The following is a 24,445-nucleotide window of genomic DNA, read 5'->3' as shown; positions in this document are numbered from 1 at the left end:
GATCTAGTGCCTGATGTGTCCCTAAGTCAGATGGTATTGTTATTATTGTCACATGGCACCTGGTAGGCACTCTGTAAATGTTACTTTCCCAGCTTCTTTGGACCCTCTCCTCCAATGACTCACCTTGCATCATCTCCAGCTTTCAAATCTGTTGGCTGTTTCTTTCCCAAGCCAAGGAGAGTGCAATTTAATTTGCATCCCTCCCCAGCATCCCCTTCTTCACCTTGGCCTGAGCCTCTCTCCTGGGCTGGGCCTGGCCCCAAGGAGCTCCTCTGGAGACTGAGGTGGGGGAAAAGGCAGGGAGTGCGTCAGCCCTGATGCAATCGCAGGCTCATTGCTTGGCCCACTTCCTCCTCTTTGGGTGTTTACTGGAGCCTGGATTCCACAGGAACCCTTGGAAGAGTGCACTGACAGTGGGGGCGGGCAGCACACAAAATTGTGCCTGCTTTGGGGACAGTTTAGGGAGAAAGAGATACCGTGCCAGCCTGGGCCTCACGCACCCTGGGCTCATGGACACGAGAAAGAGATACCAGGTGTCAAGTTCAGAGGGAGGGGCAGGGAAGACAGGCTCGAGGAGGGGGGACTAACCACTGGCTGCTGCCAGACCACTTCCAGACCAGCTCTGGGAGTCCCGATGAATAGGCCCTTTATCCCTGAGCTTAGAAGCTCGGGGGAGGGAGCCCTGGAAGAGGGTCTCAGGTGACAAGGAGCCTCAGAACAAGCTGAGAGGATCCTGTCCCTTCCTTCTCAGTAGAAATCCGAGCTGGAGAGAAGCTTGTTTTCCAGGTATTTGCTGAGGATCTTCATTTGGGAGGCCCCTCGCCAATCCCACAGCCTTGCTGTGTCACCTAGAGACATCCTCAGAAGTGCAGAGCTGCACAGGGCAAAGAACACAGGCTTCTGGCAGTCACTTCTCAGAACTTCCCGTTACTGGCTGGATGCCCCAGGCAAGTGACTTCACCTCTCTAACTCTCAACTTCCTCATGTCAAACGGGATAGTCAAAGTAGTAGACTTCAGAGATAAAGCCTGTAGGCCCTTAGAACAGTGCCTGGCGAGGGTGAAAGCACTCAGTAACTGTTACATATTGTTATTTTTATTTTTATTAAGACACAGCAGGAGGCAGAGAGGCAAAGGATCCCAGCATCAGCTGTTTGCTTCCAGATCCAGGCACTAAAATTCTTTCCTGCTTAGAGAGCCTTCTTTTTTTTTTTTTTTCCTGTCTTCTTTTCCCTCTCCCTTTACCTCTCTCCCTCTCCCTCCCTCCCCCGTCTCTCTCTTATTTTCCTGAAGCTGAGGCCTAATTGTCCTTCTTTCAGTATCTAATGACTGTTTCCCAGTTATCAGGAAAGCATCCGACTGCCCCTCCCCCAGAGCTGTGAAACCAAGTAAGCAGAGCTTGCTTAAGCTCCTGAGTCATTCAGCAAAGCCAGCCTGAGATAATCAGTGGATCAAGGAAACTAGATGCAGAGTGGGGAAAACCCAGCAAAACCCAGCCACAAAGCCTGGGCCTACTCTCAGGGCAATTTCCCTCTCCTGGCCCCTAGGATGAGCTTTCATTCAGGCTCCACAAACACGACAGCACCCGGCACCTGAGTCCTTCCCAGGCCCTCCTGTACCCAGAATACGACATCAGCTACACCTGGGTCTCTAGCCTGCAGCCAGGCCTTCCCATGGAATCTTGTTTGACACAAACTCTTTGCCCATGGACAAACTCTCTCCTTCCCGCTGCACCCCGGTCCTAGGCAGAGTCGACACCCTGCCTCCCATCCTCCCTGCCCAATCATTTCTCAGCCCCTGCGCCTTGCCTTCGGCCCAACCACTCCACTCCCATCACACTCATCAATGGCCTCTTAGTTGCCAAATCCAAAAGACTGTCTCCGGACCTTTCCTTCTTGCCCTCTCTAAACGCTCTGACCACTCCCTTCTTGAAACTCTCCCTCCTGGCCTTCTCTGAGGCCACAGCCCCCTGGTTCTCCTCCTCCCTCTGCGACCAGCACTCTGGTTGCTGGCTGCTCTCCCTGCTCGGCGTTGCTCCTTGTGGCTCTGCTTTTAGCTCTCTTCCCTTCCTATCTTCTTGCCCCTTCCCAGGTTTAATCTGTGCCCAGGTCTTTAACTTGCACCTCTTTGCTGGTCACTTTCCAGACCATATCTCCAGCACAGATCTTCCCCCAAATGCCACTAAGCAGCTCTATTTGCATGACCCCAAGCACAGCAAGCTCAACATGCCCCAAACCCAACTCTTTACTTCCTCCCAAACCTGCTCCTCCCCCTGGGTTCCCCATCTTGATGAATGACACCACCTTTTACCCGGTTACCCTGTTACCCAGAGGCTCAAACGTCTTCTTTGCCATCTCCCTGCCCTGCCCACAAATCACCATGCTCTTGGCATCTTATAAATCTCCTCCTTTCTCCTCCATTCCCACCGTTTCTGGTTCAGTTCAGACCTTCATCATGACCTGAAGCCTAGATTATTACATGTCTTATAAGTAGGCTCTCAGCCTTAATTTCTTCCCCCTTTGTACTAGACTTGTCTGGGAGTGTCTATCCAACTGCAGTCCTTTTCCTGAGACCCACTGTTGCCTACAGACCTCACTGAAGAGGTGCCCTTAGACTCATGTTGACCTCACCAAAGCCTGCCTTGTGATCATCACAGTGTTTGAACCAGAGGTGTACATTTGACCCAAGCTGAGCTGAACTCTGTATTCTGGGACTCTGAAATTGGGACGTAGTGACTGTAGTCCAAATGCCCCCCAGGGTCACATCAGTAATGACAATGAGTGGAAAAGCCCAAGGAGAGACAATGGGGAACAAGCGATGGTGGCAAATGGAGAGTTCGGCCCTTGTCTCATGACAGCAGCTGCTACTCTGCTCTGGCAGATGGTTGCCATGGGAATATAGGCCCAGACTTGTCAGATATTCTGATTTTCCATATTTTTATGTGAAATTTCCAAATTTTCAAATATTGGGCACTAATTCATTTTTTTAATGCCACAGGCTAAGAATATCTTGTGCATCATATTTGACCTACAGGGCTGCCAGTTTGTAATTGGCACCAGGGAGTGAGGGTTAGGAACTGGACCCAAAGCTGGGGACGGCCACTTTCTGCCATGTGTATGGAGAAGCAGAGAAAGCCCTCTGTGTAGACAGAAGAACAAAGGCTGTTCCTCCCGGCTCCTTGCCCTCTGCGCCCCCATCCCCACCCCAGGTACACTATAGGCCCACCTGTCCTGGCCCCAAACCTACTGCCCCTCTTTCCAGGCCCAGAACTATGTGAGAGTTAAACTTATGGACTCTGAAGTCAAAGAGACCTGGGTTCAAGCGCTGACTCTGACCCCTGGCTGTGTGCTCTCGGGCAATTGACTTCACCTTTCTGAGCCCTGGTTCGTTCCTCTGTAAAATGGGGTACTTTCTTAATAGGGTTGTTATTGGGGTTAAAGGAGATATTGGTCAGAAAGCTCTTAGCACAGTGCCTGGTACCCAGTAAGCACTGAATGAGTGTTAGCCATTATTATTATTATTGCCATTAGTAGCAGCAGTATTCCTCCTCAGCACAGCCCTGTCTCAGAGCATTTTCTTGTTTGTATAACTCTGGGCACTTACCATTTGTTCTTATTACTTATCACTATTTTATCTGCCTTGGTATATTGTAGACTGCTAGAGGGAAAGGCCACATTTTCTCTCTCTTTATACGGAAGGGAGGGGAAAGAAGTAGAGTTGGAACACAGTGTTTTGTACATAGTAAGTGCTCAAGAAACATTTATTTGTTGGTACACTACTGGAATTTAAGCTCCATGACAGCAAGGACTTGTCCATCTCATTCACTATTTTATCCCCTGAGCCTAGTACACTGTTGCACACATATAAAACCCTCAATAAACATATACTGAATAAAAAACTGAACGGCATCTCCTCATCCTCCACCAGGATTCTTTTTTTAATATATAAATTTTATTTATTTATTTATTTATTTATTTATTTAGGCTGCATTGGGTCTTCGTTCTGGCACGCAGGCTTTCCCTAGTTGCGGCGAGCAGGGACTACTTTTCGTTGTGGTGCGCGGGCGTCTCACTGCGGTGGCTTCTCTTGTTACGGAGCACGGGCTCTAGGCGCGCGGGCTTCAGTAGTGGCATACGGGCTCAGTAGTTGTGGCTCGCAGGCTCTAGAGCGCAGGCTCAGTAGCTGTGGCTCATGGGCTTAGTTACTCCACGGCATGTAGGATCTTCCCAGACCAGGGCTCGAACCCATGTCCCCTGCACTGGCAGGCAGATTCTTAACCACCAGGATGTCCCTCCACCAGGATTCTTTAACATATGTAGGAGGTTATTGGTACAAATCTAATTCACTGTTTTAAAATAGTAGGTTCTGGAATCTCTGTTAAGAGCTCCCCATTTTTCCTTAGGGAAACTGTCCTTCCCCCACACAATGTGGCTGCCCCACCTGAGTGCTAGGAATGGTCATGTGACCCAGGGTTAGCCAATTAGAGGAAACTAACCCCTGGTCACAGTGATTGGTTCAAGATGGGCTTATAACTCAATCAAAGCCAATAAGAGTTGAAAGGATTGGAAAGCAGAAATTTGTTTTCCTCAGAGGAAGCTAAGTCATGAGAATACAGGCCTAGAGCTGGTAGTGGCCATATTGCCACTAAGAGGAGAAAGCTTACCTAGGAAGGAAGCAAACACAGAAAAAGGTCTGAGAAATTGAAAGAGATAGGTTCTTTTTTTTATCATTTAAATTTTATTTTATTTATTTTTTTACACAGAAGGTTCTTATTAGTTATCTATTTTATACATATTAGTGTATACATGTCAATCCCAATCTCCCAATTCATCCCACCACCACCACCCCCCCCCACTTTCCCCCCTTGTGGTCCATACGTTTGTTCTCTACATCTGTGTCTCTATTTCTGCCCTGCAAACCGGTTCATCTGTACCATTTTTCTAGGTTCCACATATATGCGTTAATATACGATATTTTTCTCTTTCTGACTTACTTCACTCTGTATGACAGTCTCTAGATCCATCCACACCTCTACAAATGACCCAATTTTGTTCCTTTTTATGGTTGAGTAATATTCCATTGTATATATGTACCACATCTTCTTTATCCATTCGTCTGTCGATGGGCATTTAGGTTGCTTCCATGACCTGGTTATTGTAAATAGTGCTGCAATGAACATTGGGGTGCACGTGTCTTTTTGAATTATGGTTTTCTCTGGGTATATACCCAGTAGTGGGATTGCTGGGTGGTATGGTAGTTCTATTTTTAGTTTTTAAAGGAACCTCCATACTGTTCTCCATAGTGGCTGTATCAGTTTACATTCCCACCAACAGTGCAAGAGGGTTCCCTTTTCGCCACATCCTCTCCAACATTTGTGCATTAATTTTGTATCCTGCAACTTTATCAAATTCATTGATTAGCTCTAGTAGTTTTCTGGTGGCATCTTTAGGATTCTCTATGTATAGTATCATGTCATCTGCAAACAGTGACAGTTTTACTTCTTCTTTTCCAATTTGTATTCCTTTTATTTCTATTTCTTCTTTGATTGCCGTGGCTAGGACTTCCAAAACTATGTTGAATAATAGTGGTGAGAGTGGACATCCTTGTCTTGTTCCTGTTCTTAGAGGAAATGCTTTCAGTTTTTCACCATTGAGAATGATGTTTGCTGTGGGTTTGTTGTACATGGCCTTTATTATGTTGAGGTAGGTTCCCTCTATGCCCACTTTCTGGAGAGTTTTTATCATAAATGGGTGTTGAATTTTGTCAAAAGCTTTTTCTGCATCTATTGAGATGATCATATGGTTTTTCTTCTTCAGTTTGTTAATATGGTGTATCACATTGATTGATTTGCGTATATTGAAGAATCCTTGCATCCCTGGGATAAATCCCACTTGATCGTGGTGTATGATCCTTTTAATGTGTTGTTGGATTCTGTTTGCTAGTATTTTGTTGAGGATTTTTGCATCTGTATTCATCAGTGATATTGGTCTGTAATTTTCTTTTTTTGTAGTATCTTTGTCTGGTTTTGGTATCAGGGTGATGGTGGCCTCATAGAATGAGTTTGGGAATGTTCCTTCCTCTGCAATTTTTTGGAAGAGTTTGAGAAGGATGGGTGTTAGCTCTTCTCTAAATGTTTGATAGAATTCACTTGTGAAGCCATCTGGTCCTGAACTTTTGTTTGTTGGAAGATTTTTAATCACAGTTTCAATTTCATTACTTGTGATTGGTCTGTTCATATTTTCTATTTCTTCCTGGTTCAGTCTTGGAAGGTTATACCTTTCTAAGAATTTGTCCATTTTATTGGCTTAGAGTTGCTTGTAGTAGTCTCTTAGGATACTTTGTATTTCTGCAGTGTCTGTTGTAACTTCTCCTTTTTCGTTTCTAATTTTATTGATTTGAGTCCTCTTCCTCTTTTTCTCTATAAGTCTGGCTAAAGGTTTATCAATTTTGTTTATCTTCTCAAAGAACCAGCTTCTAGTTTTATTGATCTTTGCTATTGTTTTCTTTGTTTCTACTTCATTTATTTCTGCTTTGATCCTTATGATTTCTTTCCATCTACTAACTTTGGGGTTTTTGTTTGTTTGTTTGTTTGTTTTTAACATCTTTATTAGAGTATAATTGCTTTACAATGGTGTGTTAGTTTCTGCTTTATAACAAAGTGAATCAGTTATACATATACATATGTTCCCATATCTCTTCCCTCTTGCGTCTCCCTCCCTCCCACCCTCCCTATCCCACCCCTCTAGGTGGTCACAAAGCACTGAGCTGATCTCCCTGTGCTATGCAGCTGCTTCCCACTAGCTATCTATTTTACATTTGGTAATGTATATATGTCCATGCCACTCTCTCACCCTGTCACATCTTACCCCTTCCCCTCCCCATATCCTCAAGTCCATTCTCTAGTAGGTCTGTGTCTTTACTCTTGTCTTGCCACTAGGTTCTTCATGACCTTTTTTTTTTTTTCCTTAGATTCCATATATATGTGTTAGCATACTGTATTTGTTTTTCTCTTTCTGACTTACTTCACTCTGTATGACAGACTCTAACTCCATCCATCTCACTACAAATGCCTCCATTTCGTTTCTTTTTATGGCTGAGTAATATTCCATTGTATATATGTGCCACATCTTCTTTACCCATTCATCCAATGATGGACACTTAGGTTGCTTCCATGTCCTGGCTATTGTAAATAGAGCTGCAATGAACATTTTGGTACATGACTCTTTTTGAATTATGGTTTTCTCAGGGTATATGGCCAGTAGTGGGATTGCTGGGTGGTATGGTAGTTCTATTTTTAGTTTTTTAAGGAACCTCCATACTGTTCTCCATAGTGGCTGTATCAATTTACATTCCCACTAACTTTGGGTTTTGTTTGTTCTTCTTTCTCTAGTTCCTTTAGGTGTAAGGTTAGATTGCTTATTTGAGATTTTTCTTGTTTCTTGAGGTAGGCTTGTACTGCTATAAACTTCCCTCTTAGAACTGTTTTTGCTGCATCCCATAGGTTTTGGATCGTTGTGTTTTTGTTGTAATTTGTGTCTAGGTATTTTTTGATTTCCTCTTTGATTTATTCAGTGATCTCTTGGTTATTTAGTAATGTACTGTTTAGCCTCATGTGTTTGTGTTTTTTTACGTTTTTTCCCCTGTAATTGATTTCTAATCTCATAGTGTTGTGGCCAGAAAAGATGCTTGATATGATTTCAATTTTCTTAAATTTACTGAGGCTTGATTTGTGACCCCAAGATGTGATCTATCCTGGAGAATGTTCCATGCACACTTGAGAAGAAAGTGTAATCTGCTGTTTTTGGATGGAATGTCCTATAAATATCAATTAAATGTATCTGGTCTATTGTGTCATTGAAAGCTTGTGTTTCCTTATTGATTTTCTGTCTGGATGATCTGTCCATTGGTGTAAGTGAGATGTTAAAGTCCCCCACTATTATTGTGTTACTGTCGATTTCCTCTTTTAGAGCTGTTAGCAGTTGCCTTATATATTGAGGTGCTCCTATGTTGGATGCATATATATTTATAATTGTTATATCTTCTTCTTGGATTGATCCCTTGATAATTATGTGGTGTCCTTCCTTGTCTCTTGTAACATTCTTTATTTTAAAGTCTATTTTATCTGATATGAGTATTTCTACTCCAGCTTTCTTTTGATTTCCATTTGTATGGAATATCTTTTTTCATCCCCTCACTTTCAGTCTGTATGTGTCCCTAGGTCTGAAGTGGGTCTCTTGTAGACAGCATATATATGGGTCTTGTTTTTGTATCCATTCAGCAAGCCTGTGTCTTTTGGTTGGAGCATTTAATCCATTCACGTTTAAGGTAATTATCGATATGTATGTTCCTATGGCCATTTTCTTAATTGTTATGGGTTTGTTTGTGTAGGTCCTTTTCTTCTCTTGTGTTTTCCACTTAGAGAAGTTCCTTAAGCATTTGTTGTAGAGCTGGTTTGGTGGTGCTGAATTCTCTTAACTTTTGCTTGTCTGTAAAGCTTTTGATTTCTCCATTGAATCTGAATGAGATCCTTGCCAGGTAGAGTAATCTTGGTTGTAGGTTCTTCCCTTTCATCACTTTAAATATGTCATGCCACTCCCTTCTGGCTTGTAGAGTTTCTGCTGAGAAGTCAGCTGTTAACCTTATGGGAGTTCCCTTGTATGTTATTTGTCATTTTTCCCTTGTTGCTTTCAATAATTTTTCTTTGCCTTTAATTTTTGTCAATTTGATTACTATGTGTCTTGGCATGTTTCTCCTTGGGTTTATCCTGCCTGGGACGCTCTGCATTCCTGGACTTGGGTGGCTATTTCCTTTCCCATGTTAGGGAAGTTTTCGACTATAGTCTCTTCAAATATTTTTTCGGGTACTTTCTCTCTCTCTTCTCCTTCTGGGACCCCTTTAATGCGAATGTTGTTGCGTTTAATGTTGTCCTAGAGGTCTCTTAGGCTGTCTTCATTTCTTTTCATTCTTTTTTCTTTATTCTGTTCTGCGGCAGTGAATTCCACCATTCTGTCTTCCAGGTCACTTATCCATTCTTCTGCCTCAGTTATTCTGCTACTGATTCCTTCTAGTATATTTTTCATTTCAGTTATTGTATTGCTCATGTCTGTTTGTTTGTTCTTTCATTATTCTAGGTGTTTGTTCTTTAATTCTTCTAGGTCTTTGTTAAACATTTCTTGCATCTTCTCGATCTTTGCCTCCATTCTTTTTCCGAGGTGCTGGATCATCTTCACTATCATTATTCTGAATTCTTTTTCTGGAAGGTTGCCTATCTCCACCTCATTTAGTTGTTTCTCTGGGGTTTTATCTTGTTCTTTCATCTGGTACAAAGTCCTCTGCCTTTTCATTTTGTCTATCTTTCTGTGAATGTGGTTTTCCTTCCACAGGCTGCAGAACTGTAGTTCTTGCTTCTGCTGTCTGCCCTCTGGTGGATGAGGCTATCTATGAGGCTTTTGCAAGCTTCCTGATGGGAGGGACTGGTGGTGGGTAGAGCTGGGTGTTGCTCTGGTGGGAAGAGCTCAATAAAACTTTAATCCACTTGACTGTTGATGGGTGGGGCTGGGTTCCCTCCCTGTTGGTTGTTTGGCCTGAGGCAACCCAGCACTGGAGCCTACCCAGCTCTTTGGTTGGGCTAATGGCAGACTCTGGGAGGGCTCACACCAAGGAGTACTTCCCAGAACTTCTGCTGCCAGTGTCCTTGTCCCCACGGTGAGCCACAGCCACCCCCCAGCCTCTGCAGGAGACCCTCCAACACTAGCAGGTAGGTCTGGTTCAGTCTCCTATGGGGTCACTGCTCCCTCCCCCTGGGTCCTGATGTGCACACTACTTTGTGTGTGCCCTCCAAGAGTGGAGTCTCTGTTTCCCCCAGTCCTGTTGAAGTCCTGCAATCAAATCCCGCTAGCCTTCAAAGCCTGATTCTCTAGGAATTCCTCCTCTCGTTGCCGGACCCCCAGGTTGGAAAGCCTGACGTGGGGCTAAAAACCTCCACTCCAGTGGGTGGACTTCTGTGGTATAAGTGTTCTCCAATTTGTGAGTCACCCACCCAGCAGTTATGGGATATGATTTTATTGTGATTGCACCCCTCCTACCATTTCATTGCGGCTTCTCCTTTGTCTTTAGATGTGGGGTATCTTTTTTGGTGAGTTCCAGTGTCTTCCTGTCAATGATTGTTCAGCAGTTAGTTGTGATTCCGGTGCTCTCGAAAGAGGGAGTGAGCGCACGTCCTTCTACTCCGCCATCTTGAACCAATCTCCGAAAGAGGTAGGTTCTTAATGGTATTTTTTGAGCAAATAGCTCTAGCTGTGCCTAAATCCAAGCCCTTGACGGTTCTGTTAGAGACAGTAAATTCTCTTTTTTTGTTTAAGTCATCTTGAGTTGAGTTCCTGTCACATATCCAAAAGAGAGCAGATTAATATTTGGATTCTATAGATAGGGAGTCATAGCAGACATAAACATACACCTTTATAGGAATCTGCCCATCCCACAGCGATCTCCTCTCTCTAAGAACTGGCCCCTACCCACAGACTAGACTAACAGCCATGTTAGTACTGAACCCTGTCCCCCAACTACACAACTGGTTGGACCAGAAGTAGACGTGTATTGCAGCATAATCAGATCAGATTCTCTCTCCTGGGGATTTGGGTTTAGGACCGAGAGATCCTAGTTCAGTCTGAGCTGCATGCTTAAACTGAGGGGATGTAAATTGGCAGCTGGGAGAAGGTCACATTCGTGGGGGAGCAGAGAAACTGATCTGCTGAAGAAGAATTAGGTTGACTCACACATGGAAGCAGAGGCCGTGACCTCTCAGGGAGAGAGAGAGAGAGAGAGAGAACAGAAGAGAGAGACAGGAAAAGAGAGAGTTGCTTCCTGATCTCTCATGAGACTAATTACTTCTCCTTTTGGGTTCCAAGAGATTTCTCTGTGTTCATATAATTCTCTCCTCCACCATTACCCTCCCTGCCTTTTCTAAAATTTACAATAGCTTTAGTGTTTTGGGGGGTTTGGTTTTGTTTTTTCTTGTAACTAAAATATTTTTAGACAACCATCCTAGGAACAAGTCTACAGCCAAGGCTGTTTATTAGGCTGACAAAGACCCTGGCTTCCTAATCAAGACACCCACACATTAAATTATTAGCTGTGTTACCTTGGCCAAAATACATGGATTCACTGAACTGGCTTCCTCCTCTGTAAAATAAGAATAATAATGCCTACCCTACCAGGTTGTTGTTAAGACTGAAAGAGATAAGGTAGAAATAAGAGCTTAGCACAGTGCTGGACACCAAGAAGCCATGTAATCAGTTTGTGCTGAATGCAGAAGAGGGGTTGGGTCCAAGCCTAGAGCCAGGCCACTAGTAGGTGCCAGCCAGGACTACAAAAGGAAGCTTAAAGGGACAATCCCTCTCCCCATCAGCACCCTTTTCATCATTTGTACCGAATTTTCAAAAGCATTGAGGAGGGAAAGAATATCTTTATTTTTAAAAATCCCCATTCTGGAACTCTATTCTAATGATATAATCAGACAAGAGAAAATACATATGCATAAGAATGCTCATTGCAGTAGTGTTTATACTGGAAAAAAATTGGAAATGACTTAAATGTTCAACACTGTTGTGGTTAATAGATGATAGTACAAACATACAATAGAGTATTATAAAGATTAGGAGAACAAAAGACACAATATTTTCAAATAAAAATAAACATGGAGTAGCATGCAAAATATTATAGAGTATAATGCAAAATTTGTCTGAAATTTTAAGGTAAAAGCTCGATATTTCAAAGAAGTTTCTCCCACTCCCTTACATTCTAGCACCACACACACTGTCTCACACACCACTCACCCAGCAATGCATTCATCTTCTCTGCCTTTGGGGTAACTTGGATGGAAAAACTGAAGAAGCATTTATGTAAGTACAAGTCCTAAGGCCTCTAACATTAAAGGTATTGACAAGGATGGATGTTCACAACATTTTTCGAGTTTAAAAAAAAAAGCAGGTTACAAAAATATTGCCGAAAATGTGAACAATGGTTACCTCAGGGCATGGGATTTCAGGCATTTTTTTTTCCTTCTTTATACTTTCACATATTGTTTGAAATTTGTATAATGCGTGTACATTATATTTATGAGAAAAAATAAAACTATTTTCATAAGGGGAGGGAGCTACTTTGATTTTATTTTCTCCTATATTGTCCTCAACACATGTTCTACCAGGTTACCTCTAACATACCTTCCTTCTTCAAGCACAGGGAGATTTACCTGGCTGCCCTGTTCTGTGGAGCTGCTCCAGACAGAAGCTCCTTGTTCAGGGAGAAGAGCCTTCCATGAGCCTGGCAGAAATGCTAGGCAGCTCACTACTTCCCTCTCCTGGTCAGAACAGGTCAGAGCCTTATCTAGCTGAACAGCACACCAAGTGCATCCTGACAGGCCAAGGTCATCCCAGAGTCGTGACTTCTGGCTACCCCTGCAGTCATCAGTGTGCTGCACACCACCACTTGCTCTAGCAGTTGGAATAGAATGTTTCCTGGGAGTCTCTGGCTTGATGTGGACAGCACTGTCCAGATGGGCTTGCAGTCATTAGACTCAGCCTGGCTAAGCCCAGGTCATGGCCTGTTTGAGGGTGGGGTGCTGAGCCAGTGATGGGGACCTTTCCCGCCCACTAGAGAGCACTGATGGTCTGGACTTGAGGTTTGAGAAAGTAGAAGGCAGGGTTGCAAGAAGATAAATGCAATCATCCTAATTATAAAAGCTCTTGTTCTTGTATGGTTCTAATTACTTTTCAAGTATTTGCCAAGGCAGCTTGACATGTACAAATAAATTCGTACAAGGATGATTGCTGAAGAATTGTTGGTAACAGCAAAAAACTGGAAATAATCTAAATATCCCTCAGTATGGGAGCATTTGGACAAAATGGAATAGTATGCAGCTGTTTAAAAGAATGAGGTAGATCTTCATGTGCTGCTGTGGAATGATCTCCAAGATTCATTGTTAAGTTAAAAAAACAAACAAGCAAAAAATCAAACAAACAAACAAACAACAAGCAAGATACGTAACCATCAATAAATGTGAGTGTGTGTGTCTTAAATAAGGATCTATATAACTGTATACATATCTATTTAGATATGTATAGAATACATTGGAAGGAAATACCAGAAATTAATAATAATGACTGTCTCTGGAGATAGCAATAAGAAAGAGACCTACTCTCACTGTATATCCTTTTGTACTGTTAAGTTATTTACCATGTGTATGTATTACTTTTTAAGATAAAATTTGTTTAAATTTCTAAAATAATATTTTTCAAAAGACAGTTTGATATAATAGAATCAGAAAGATTTGGGTTCAAATCCAGACTCTGAGACTTAACCAATTGCATGACCTTAAGTAAGTCACTTAACTACTCTGAACCCTGATTTTCTCATTTCTAAAAGGGAGTTAGTAACATCAATCTCATTGCATTATTGTGAGGATTGAAGATAAGCATTTGGAATCGGGAAAATCTTATTGCACACTTCCATATGGCATTATTTACATTGTTTTCTATATTATTGGCACCCTCTGGGGATGAACATTGTGATGGTCCTGTTGAATACAGGGCCTGGTACATAATAGATGCAGGGAAAAACATTTACAATTTTCATATATATTTTCTCATTATAATTTGTCATTTCTTCAAAAGAATTTTATACCTGAAGAAACAGAAATAGATCAGCAGCAAAACTTGGCTTGGAACATGGGTCTCCAACTCCTACTCTAAGCTGAAAGCAAAACACTAGGCAGATTGGCCTAAAGGCTATGTGTGAGAAGAATGAAAGACAGAATAAGAGTTGGGGATTGTGGCATCTAGATTGGAAAGTAAGAAGTCTATTTCCATTTGCAGATGACATGATATAGGACATCCTAAGGAATCCACACACAAAAAAAAGACTAATAGAACTGGTAAATGAGTTCAGCGAGGTTGCAGGATATAAGATCAATACACAAAAATCAGTTGAATTTCTATACACTAGTGTCTTAGTCCATTCAGGCTGCTATCATAGAATACCACAGATTGGGTGACTTTAAAACAACAGAAATTTATTTTTCACGGTTCTGGAAGCTGGAAGTCTGAGACCAGGCTGTCAGCATGGTCAGGTTCTGGTGAGGACCCTCTTCCGGTTGCAGACAGCTGTTTTCTCTGGGGTCCCTTTTATAAGGGCTCTAATCCCATTCACTGGGCTCACCCTCATGACCATATCATTTCCCAAAGGCCCCACCTCCTAATACCATCACATTGGAGATTAGGATTTCAATGAGTGAACTTTGTGGGGACACAAACATTCAGTCCGTAATAACTAGCAATGAACAATCTGAAAACGAAACTGAGAAAATAATTTTCTTTACAATGGCATCAGGAAGAATAGTACACTTAGGAACAAATTTAACAAAAGGAGTATAAGACATGCACTGAAAACTACATAACGTTGTTGAAAAAAATAAAAGAAGAAATTAAAAGAAGACCCAAAACATATTTAAGACCTAAATGGAAAGAAATCTGTTCATGGATTGGAATGAACAGATGGCATTCTGGGGAGTAAGATGGCAGTGGTCCCCAAACTGATCTACAGTTTCAATGCAATGCCTATCAAAATCTCAGCTGGCTTTTGTGCAGAAATTGACAAGCTGATCCTAAAATTTATATGGAAATGCAAATGACACAGAATAGCCAATAGCCAAAACAATTGGGGCGGGGAGGGATTTCAAGCTTCTTACATAGCTAAAATAATCCGTGTGTGGTACTCGCATATGAATAAAAATAAGGTTAATGAAATAGAAATCAGAGTCTAGAAGTAAACCTTTACATTTATGTTCAATTAATTTTATTTTATTTTTTAAATATTTATTTATCATTTATTTATTTTATTTATTTTTGGCTGCGTCGGGTCTTGCGGCACGCGGGCTCTTTTGTTGCGGCACAGGCTTCTCTCTAGCTGTGGCATGCGGGTTTTCTCTCTGTGGTGTGGAGCACGGGTTCCAGAGCACATAGGCTCTGTAGTTTGTGGCACGCGGGCTCTAGTTGAGGCATGCAAGCTCAGTAGTTGTGGTGCGTGGGCTTAGTTGCTCCGCGGGCATGTGAGATCTTAGTGCCCTGACCAGGGATCGAACCGGTGTCCCCTGCATTGGAAGGCATATTCTTTACCACTGGACCACCAGGCAAGTCCCTGTTCAATTAATTTTAGACAAGAATGCAAAGGAAACAACTGGATATCCACAGGCAAGAGAACAATGTTGGATCCCTACTCACACCATATAAACAATTTAATTCAAAATATATCATAGACCTAAATGTAAAAGCTAAAACCACAAAACTCTTAGAAGAAGATATAGGAGCAAATCTTTATGACATTGGATTATGCAATAGTTTCTTAGATATGACACCAAAAGGACAAGCAACAGAAAGAAAAAATAGATAAATTGGGCTTTGTAAACATTAAAAATCTTTTGTCCTTCAAAGGACATTGGAGCAATGAAAATCTTCTGGAATTAGAGTGTGGTGATGATTGCACAACTCTGTAAATATACTAAAAATCACTGAGTTTTATACTGAAAAGTGAGTTTTATTGTATGTGAATTATATGTCAAAAAAGCTGTTGCTTAAAAAAAAAAGAGTTGGTGATCGTTAAATGGGAAACACTCATAACTTCTTCCTGATCTTTCCCTTCCATGGGAAAGGCATCCATTGACGTAATAATCCTGGCTCCTCTCTGCCTCCAACTCATTCCTCTCCTAAAGGAGAGAAATGACTTAATCTATCTGAGTTTGGGATAAAGAACTGGTATGTGCAGTTCTGCACACTCGTTTCCTCCTGGAGGTGGCGTTCTGCCTATTTCTCTATGTCTATTTCTCTACAGCATCAGGCACTGCCAGTGAAGGGTGGTTAGCTGGTCTAATTCTGGGGGTCAATATTAGGAAGAACACCTAGCCACAGACATAAGCTACTCCCTCCAACATCAGTTTTATCAATAATAAGGTTGCTATTTTAGTCTCCATATATCTTATTTCTTCATCTTATTTATCAAATCGTTCAGAACTTTTTCAAGCAGGGAGGGTGCTATTTACTGACTAATCCCCAAGAACCCCAGCAGCACTGCGGGCCTGGTGTGAGCACCATCAAATAGCTACTTGTGTATCACAGAGACATTGAGTTTGGAGAGGTAGCATGAAGCAATGGGATGAGTCAACAGACCTCATTTCTCCTTCTAAATTCATTCATTCATAAGTTTATTCAACAAATATTTAGCAAGCACCTAGTATGTGCCAGGCATTGCTAAAGGAGTTGGAGAGTCAGCTTTGAAGAAAACTGACCAAACCCCTGCTATAAAGGAGCATACATTTTAGTGAGAAGACTGGTAATAAACCAGAGTATATATTATCTTAGATGGTGCTAAGTCCTAAAGAGAAAAAAATAGCACAGGGAAGGAGAATAGGAAATATCAGTGGAGGGTGTCAAATTTGGGGTAGAATGTCCAGGAAAAGCCTCATGAGAAGATGGCATTGGAACAAAGACCTGAAAGAGATCCAGAAGCAAGTCATGTGTGTATCTGGGGGAAGAGATTTCCAGGCAGAGTAAACAGCATATGCAAAGGCTCTGAAGTGGTAGGGAGGAGGAAACTAGAACATGAGGTCAGAGAAGTCTCAGGAAGCCAGCTCAGATAACGCCTTGTAGCTTAGAGTAAGGACTTTAGCTTTTACTCATCAATTTACCCATTGAAGCTTTTGAGCAGAGGGGTGACATCTGAATCTGTTGAGAATAGATTAAAGAGGGCAAAGGCAGAAGCAAGAAAACCAGCGAGGAGGCTATTACAATAATCCAGGTGACTGATGATGATGGCTTAGACCAGAAAGGGAGCAGTAGAGGGGAATACCCTGGCGGTCCAGTGGTTAGGACCCCGCGCTTCCACTGCAGGGCCCCAGGTTTGATCCTGATCCCTGTGGCACCAAAAAAAAAAAAGAAAAGAAAAGAAAAGAAAGAAAGGGAGCAGTAGAGAGAGTGAGAAAGGGTCAAATCCGTAGGTATTTTGAAGGTAGAGTTGACCAAGTGTGCTGATAGCCTGGAGCTAGTGTGTATGAGAGAGAGAAGTTAAGGATAACTCAAGGTTTCTGTCCTGAGCAACTAAAAGATGCAGTTGCAATTAACTGATCGGGGGCTGGGGAGAGTGGACACCAGGAATTCAATCCTGGACATGTTAATTTTCAGATCCCATTGGACATTCAAGAGGATACGTTAAATAAGCAGTTGGACATGCGAGTCTGGAGTTCAAAAGAGAGGTCCAAGCTATTCATTGGCTTACCGTTTAGCCATTTGCTAGCCTCATGACCTTAGACAAGTCACCTATCTTCTCAGAGCTACACTTTCCTCTTCTGTAAAATAGGGATAAAAACAGTAGCTATAACACAAGGTTGTTGTGAGGATAAAATGTGATGATCAGTAAAATAACTGGTTCACAGGAGGCTCTGAACAAATTATCACTAATATTAAGTTCAATTAAACATACATCTAGTTGCTGGAAGCACAAACAATGAAAGATACAGTCCCTGCCTACAATCCCGATGGAGAAAACTTTGTCAAAGCTTTCAACAAACAATCTTTCAGGTAACAACAATCATCTGGGAGAATCATTGGGTCCTGGCACCTAATAGGACAAAGAGAAGAAAGGAAGAGTCAAAGATAATGGACAAGTAGCCTCAGGATGAAAGCAGGCTGGGGGATTGGAGGGAAAACCAGAACTTATATCTGGTCCTCACACCTACTTCTCTCACTTCCCTAACGGGTAAACCCCAATCCCTCGAGATGTTTAAAAGTGACCAAAGTTGCTCAGGGGAAAAACACAGATGCTGTGATGCCAGTCACATCACTTCCCTCATGCCTATTTTCCCACCTGCTCTCTTCTGATTGAGCCCTGTCTCCCCATGAGGACTTCTCCAAACTTCTGTGGGTCCTGAGCCTGGTTTTTCTCAGCTTCTAGGCAAGAGGGTAAATAGCTCAGAGACCCCGTGCAACTTTGAAGAACCTAGAACACAGGGGAGATAGATGCTAGAACCAACACGAAGGGGACAATCAGGAGCATAAGGGGAGGGAAGGTATCATTGAATTCCTACTGGGCCAGGGGCTGTGCTAGGTGTTTTCAGGGCTGAGAGAGTTGTTCCAAGAATTCAATATGAATCCATGTTAGAGCATTGGGCCCAGGGCCTGGCCCATAGTAAGAGCACAATAAACGTTGGCTGTATTTTTATCTCTTTTAATCCTCACAACAACCCTACAAGCTGGGCTCTAAACTAACAGGCAGTTTGGTATAGCGGTGTATGCTCTTGTGTCAGACAAACCTGGGCTCAAATTCCATCTTTGCCACATCTAGGCTTTTGTGACTCTGGGAAAGCTGTTTTACCTTTCTGTAGAGAGGAGGAAAAATGGTCCCTACTAAACAAAGATTCATCTAAAACCCTTAGTGTAGGGCCTGGCACACATTAACTGCTCAATAATCACTAGCTATTCTTAGTACTCTTGGAGAAGAGGACATAAAAGTTCCAGAGGTTAGGTTACTTATCTAAATTCACACAGCCAGGTAGAATAGACTCTTGTGGTTTTGCCCTGCTCAGCAGGCACACTCCTCTTTTGGTTAAAGTACCGTCACTCTCTTTGGGGAACCACCCTCCCCCACTCTTAGGCCTTGTGATTTAGGTGGAGTTGACACCTCTATTTCAAGCTCCAGGGGAGAGCATGTGACCCACGTCTGGCCAATTGCTTATTCCATCTCCCTGGTCACAGTAATTGATTTGAGAGTGGACTTGTGACCCATGCGGAGTCAATGAGAATGCTGGACCTTTGTTGAATCCATTGGGAAAGAGATGAACCTGGTTGTGGACTTGACATTGGGAGGATATAAGCTTGGATTCGCTGGGGGTTGCCTGAGTGCCAAGCAAATCCAAAGGAAATAGAGCTGAAGGATGGAAAAAGACTCAAGCCTGCAGACTTTGAGCTCTTGCCTAAACACTTGAGCAGATACATCTAAAGTCTGTACCTCAAGCTTCAGGTACATGAGGCAATAACAAGACAAGAATTCACATTCTCTCTTTCTCCCTTAAGACAACCAAAAGAATCCTTATTTGGCAAAGGCATCAGTCAGGGTCCCAACTGAAAGCAGATGGCACATTGAAATTAGAATTATTTGAAGAGGGTTTGTTTACTACGGTACAGACGGTGTAGGAGAACCACAAGGGGTAGTGTGGTAACCTAGGGCTAGTAACAGCTGAGGAGTTGTCACCACCCTTAGGCCTGAAGGGAAAGAGGAGAGATAGTCACCTGAACCCAGAGGGAGGGAGTTTGGGAGAAGAGGCCTCCTTAAGAAGAGCAGTGACTGTCAATCACAGCACACCGCCAGCCGTGGAGGGAGCCAGGGGCACTAATACCTCTCTCTCCTCTTGCCTCTCATCCACAGACTCCCCCTTGAACATGCCCAGCAAGAAGCCAGAAGGCAAAGGAGCCTGCGGGTATAGCGAAACAAGTCAGACCCAGAACAGGATGAGGGGTGGGTCTGGAGGGGTAGGCAGGAACTAGCCCCACAGCCTGGTCTGGCTGTCTCTCCCACAGTCCCATGAAGACTTTTTGGAAGCTCAGAGCAGAGTTTTAAAACTCTCATAGTTCCCTTTGGTCTTCCTTGTACAGTGCTCGCCCTCCGTCCCTAGAGAAGAGCCCCAGGTTGGCCCACAGGAAATAGGGATTCTGAGCATGTGGGAAGAAGATGCTAACCTTGCAGGGAGAAAGAAGCCGCCAGGCCAGCTGCCCACATGGCCAGAGAGTCCTGGACTGACCCTGAGGCCCTCACCCCGCCAGCTCCCTTGCCTCCATGGAAATCTGTCCGCCGGCCAGTTTGGCCCCAGTCTCGGGCACCACGAGGCAGCAGCTCTGTGACTTCCCTTTCTCTCCATAGGAGATGTCTCTTTCCTTCTGCAGCCAAGCCAGAGAAGCTTCTGGGATTCCCCACTACTGGCAAGGGCCCAACAGGGCCCTAAGGACAGGGCTGAGCGGCATCCAAGTGTCTCATTTTGGCCACACAGACACCTGTTCCCTCTTCTTCCTTTACAAAACAACTCACCCTAATCTTTTTTTTGCCAAAATAGTTTCCTCCCTACCTTTCAAATCCAGTTTAAGCCTTAGGATCTCCTCAGAAACCTTCCTCATTAACTTGCCTGACCTACACTCTCCTGCTATTATGGTGATTATTACCAGAAGTACTTCTGCATGTAAAAAAACTAATAATAGCAACTCATATTTACTGAGTGCTTTCTATGCGCACACCACTGAGCTAATTGCCTTGTAGAAACCATCTCATTTAATCCTCATGACCACCTTGTAAAGTAGGTGCTATCGATATATAGAATATGTTGTCATTGGCACCCTTCAGATTGGCACCTTAGAAGCAATTACTTTATCCGTTTCTACAGAGGAGAAAACTGAGGCTCAGAGAGGATTAAATTACTAGTTTAAGTTCACACAAGCAAGCAACAGGAGGAGATGAGACCTAAACCCAGGAATGACCAGCTATGAAGCCCAAGCTCCTAAAACCGAAATGTTTTACTACAGCCCAGCTATGTGCAGTCCCAGAGTTAGGTAGTGGCTGGAGGAGTTCCTGAATCTTCTCTCTGACATGGATATACATGTGCTGGCATCACAGTCGAGGAACCTAACTTATTATGCACATACTCCGTACACTGTAAGTAACGCTATCTCCCAAGTTTTTGCAGCAGACATCACCATCGTCCCTTTGTGGTTAAATCCACTTGGTCACCACTCTGGCTCTCAAATCCTAATGAGATGCCAAACACTTGAAGAAAATTTCATTAGTGATGTCAGAACACATTAAGGACAGAATAGAGAAAGCAAAGGAACCGACTAGGAGTTACTGGTAAGACACTCAGGCTATTAGCCTGCCCCATTTCCCACTGCCAACAAACCGTCTTTAGCCACTTGGAAAATTGGCCTTGTTTTCACTTCCTTTGTGAAATGTTTCATGTGGTATTTTTCCCACAGTGTAAACAAGTCTTTTTACAGTAATCAGTTCATTCAATTCTCACAAAAACACTATAAAGTAAGCACTGTTATCATCTCCATTTTATATAGATGAGGCATCTGAGGCACAGAGAGGTTAAGTAACTTCCTCAAAGTCACACAGTTGGTAAGTGACAGTGCTGGGATTTGACCCTTTGAGTCAGCCTCCTGAACTTATGCATTTAACAACTGCTACTCTGTAGTTTGACAATAAGGCTAAGTGAGATTATTTGAAAACTCATCAAAGCACTAAAAATGAAAAACATGCTCTGGAGGAGTGCTTTTTCTGTAGAATCCATGTGCTCCAGTAATGCAGAGGAGAGATCTCCCACCTAGAATGTGTGGCTGGTTGGATTGACCAGCAAAGAAAATCTGGAGAACAGAGAGCTGAGGCACAGCCATCAGAGTGTCTAGTGGGACAGGCAGGTAAGCTTAAAGAGGAATCAGGGAACAGAGATCCATGGCCGAGAATGAGTGAGCAACCCTCAGACCAGCAAGGGTAAACTTGAGGATGGTGCTGGAGCATCAGCTGGCAGGGGAAGTCGAGAGGAAGGACCTAGCAAAGTGAAGAAGAGGACCCCCTTCTTTTCCTTCCTTAAACCCCTGTTTGCTGAATTCCTATCCTATGCCAGGCACTGCAGCCTTCACGGAGTTTACAGTCTAGTGGGGGAGTGTATTAGCACATTTTTTGTTGCAAGTGACAGAAACCAATTCGAATTGGATTCAACAAAGGGGAATTTATTGGCTCACTTAATTGAAAAGTCAGTTGGTAGGATGGGCTTCAGGCTGGTTGATCCAGGGGCTCAAAAATGTCAGTGGGATTCAGTCTCTTCCTACCTTGACTCTGCTCTCCTCTGGGTTTCCTCCATTCTCAGGCAGCTTTTCTCCTTGTGGTGGCATGATGGCTGCCCCTCGCTCCAGGTTTTCTTCTTAGCCTGTCAGTACCATCCCTCCACCCCCGCCCCTGAAAAAGACTGTTTCTTTCCCAGTTGTTCCAGTAAAAATCACAAGATTGGCTCTGATCAATTACCTTGATTCCACGCTTAACATTGACCCCATTATGGGGCTTAAGGATGGAATATGCTGACTAGCCAGGCCTGAGTGATAGGCACACCCTTCTGTGCAGCTCTACCTAGACCACACAGATTGAGGGTGGAGGGATTGTTCCCAGGGAAAATTGCAGTACTAACTAAGAAGAGGGGAATGAATGCTGAGTAGGCAAAAACAACAGATGGTTGATCCAGGGATTCAGGCAATGATCCTGGTAATTACAACACAGTGTGATAAATGACATGGTGGGAAGGAAGTGGCTGGGGGAGTGCATAGGCAGCACCTAACCCAGAGGAAGTGACTGTAAACTGAGACTTGAGGAGGTCTCAGGACAAGGAGGGGCATGAAAGGAGAAAGGAGAAAACAGGTCATCCAAGTTTCTTGAGATATGTGAGATTGTGGCCTGAACGTTAAGAGGAACAGTGAGAACGAAGATGATGGGCCAGATTATGAACTGCGCCTGAGCAGAAGGGAAGGAAAACGGATTTGGAGTTAAGAGGAGATGAAGATTTCAGTTTGGAAGTAGAGTTGCGGATGTAGAAAACAAACTTATGGTTACCAGGGGATGGGGGGGAGGGATAAATTGGGAGACTGGGATTGACATATACACACTACTATATATAAAATGGATAATTGATAAGCACAGGGAATTCTACTTAATACTCTGTAATGGCCTATATGGGAAAAGAATCTAAAAAAAAAGAGTGGATATATGTAAAAAAAAAAAAAAAGATTTCAATTTGGGATGTTGTTTTTGAGGAGCAAGAGGGTCATCCTGTTAGAGATATCAAAGAGCCAGCTGGATATGTGGGTGGAGAGTTTAGGAGCAGAACCTCTGGAGGCAGCACAAGGATGGTCATTGAAGTGTGGGTGAGACACTTCTGGGTGAGAGGATCAAGGTTGATCAGACTCTTTGAAAAGAACAACCAAATGGCCAATAATATGCATATGAAAACAACATCATTACTCATTAGGGAAAACACATGAAAACAATGAGATACCACTACACATCTACCAGAATGGCTGAAATTAAAAGGAATGAAAATATCGGGTATTAGCAAGGATTCCGAACAAACAGAACTCCCATACACTACTAATAGGAGTGTAAATTGGCATAACCACTTTGGAAAAATGGCGTTATTTATTAAAGCAAAACATATGTATCCACTATGACCTAGCAATTCTACTCACATATATATATAGCCAAGAGAAATAAGTGCTTAAGTCCGCCAAAAGATGCGTAAAAGAATGTTCATAACAGCATTATTCAGAAGAGCCAAGGGGCTTCCCTGGTGGCGCAATGGTTGAGAATCCGCCTGCCAATGCGGGGGACACAGGTTCGAGCCCTGGTCCGGGAAGATCCCACATGCCACGGAGCAACTAAGCCTGTGCACCACAACTACTGAGCCTGCGCTCTAGAGCCCGCGAGCCACAACTACTGAGCCCGCGTGCCACAGTTACTGAAGCCCGTGCGCCTAGAGCTGGTGCTCCACAAGAGAAACCACCACAGTGAGAAGCCCGCGCACTGCACCGAAGAGTAGCCCCTGCTCGCTGCAACTAGAGAAAGCCCGTGTGCAGCAACGAAGACCCAACGCAGCCAAAAATAAATAAAATAATTTAAAAAAAAAAAGAAGAGCCAAAAGCTGCAAACAAACCAAATGTCCTTTGTTATATGTTCATTCAATACAATACTACACCATACACATTAAAAAAGAACTAAGTACTGACATGGATGAATCTTAACAGTTACAATGTTGAATGAAGGAAGCCAGACTGTGATTTCATTTATAAAAAGCTCAAAAACAGGTATAACTAGTTGATGGTGATAGAGGCCAGAAACAGTAGTTTCTATTGTGGGAGGGGATGCACCTGAAAGGGAGCCACAGGAGGCTTGCCAGGGTGCTGAAAATGTTTTGTATCTTGATCTGGATGGTGATTATAAAGGTGCTTAGAGTATAAAAATTTATCCAGCTGTTCATTTAAGATTTGTGCATTTGTACAACAAGGGGAATATAGCCAATATTTTATAATAACTATAAATGGAGTATAACCTTTAAAAATTGTGAATCACTATATTGTACACTTGTAACTTACATAATATTGTACAGCAACTATAGTTCAATAAAAATAAAGTACTTAGAAGAGTTAAAAAAAAGATTTGTGGGCTTCCCTGGTGGCGCAGTGGTTGAGAATCTACCTGCCAATGCAGGGGACACGGGTTCGAGCTCTGGTCTGGGAAGATCCCACATGCCGCGGAGCAGCTAGGCCCGTGAGCCACAACTACTGAGCCTGCACGTCTGGAGCCTGCGCTCCGCAACAA

General features: G+C 43.1%; 1 long non-coding RNA gene across 2 annotated transcripts in view; it reads left to right on the top strand.

Annotated features, from left to right (window-relative positions):
* Positions 1-1,886: 1,886 nt before the first annotated feature.
* The window catches only part of LOC309637453, a 34,381-nt gene continuing 11,822 nt past the window's right edge, over positions 1,887-24,445 (top strand). The window contains exon 1 of one of the 2 annotated variants that reach the window (XR_014250551.1): positions 1,887-10,255. This is a non-coding gene — a long non-coding RNA (uncharacterized lncRNA). Of the gene's footprint in view, positions 11,899-24,445 lie in introns of both variants that reach the window. The other variant, XR_014250552.1, reaches the window with a different exon arrangement.

This window comes from Balaenoptera physalus, assembly GCF_965194825.1.
Source record: "Balaenoptera physalus genome assembly, chromosome: 1".
NCBI classification, from domain to species: domain Eukaryota; kingdom Metazoa; phylum Chordata; class Mammalia; order Artiodactyla; family Balaenopteridae; genus Balaenoptera; species Balaenoptera physalus.
The sequence above is the reverse complement of the archived record's forward strand: the minus strand, read 5'-3'. Positions and strand labels throughout refer to the sequence as shown.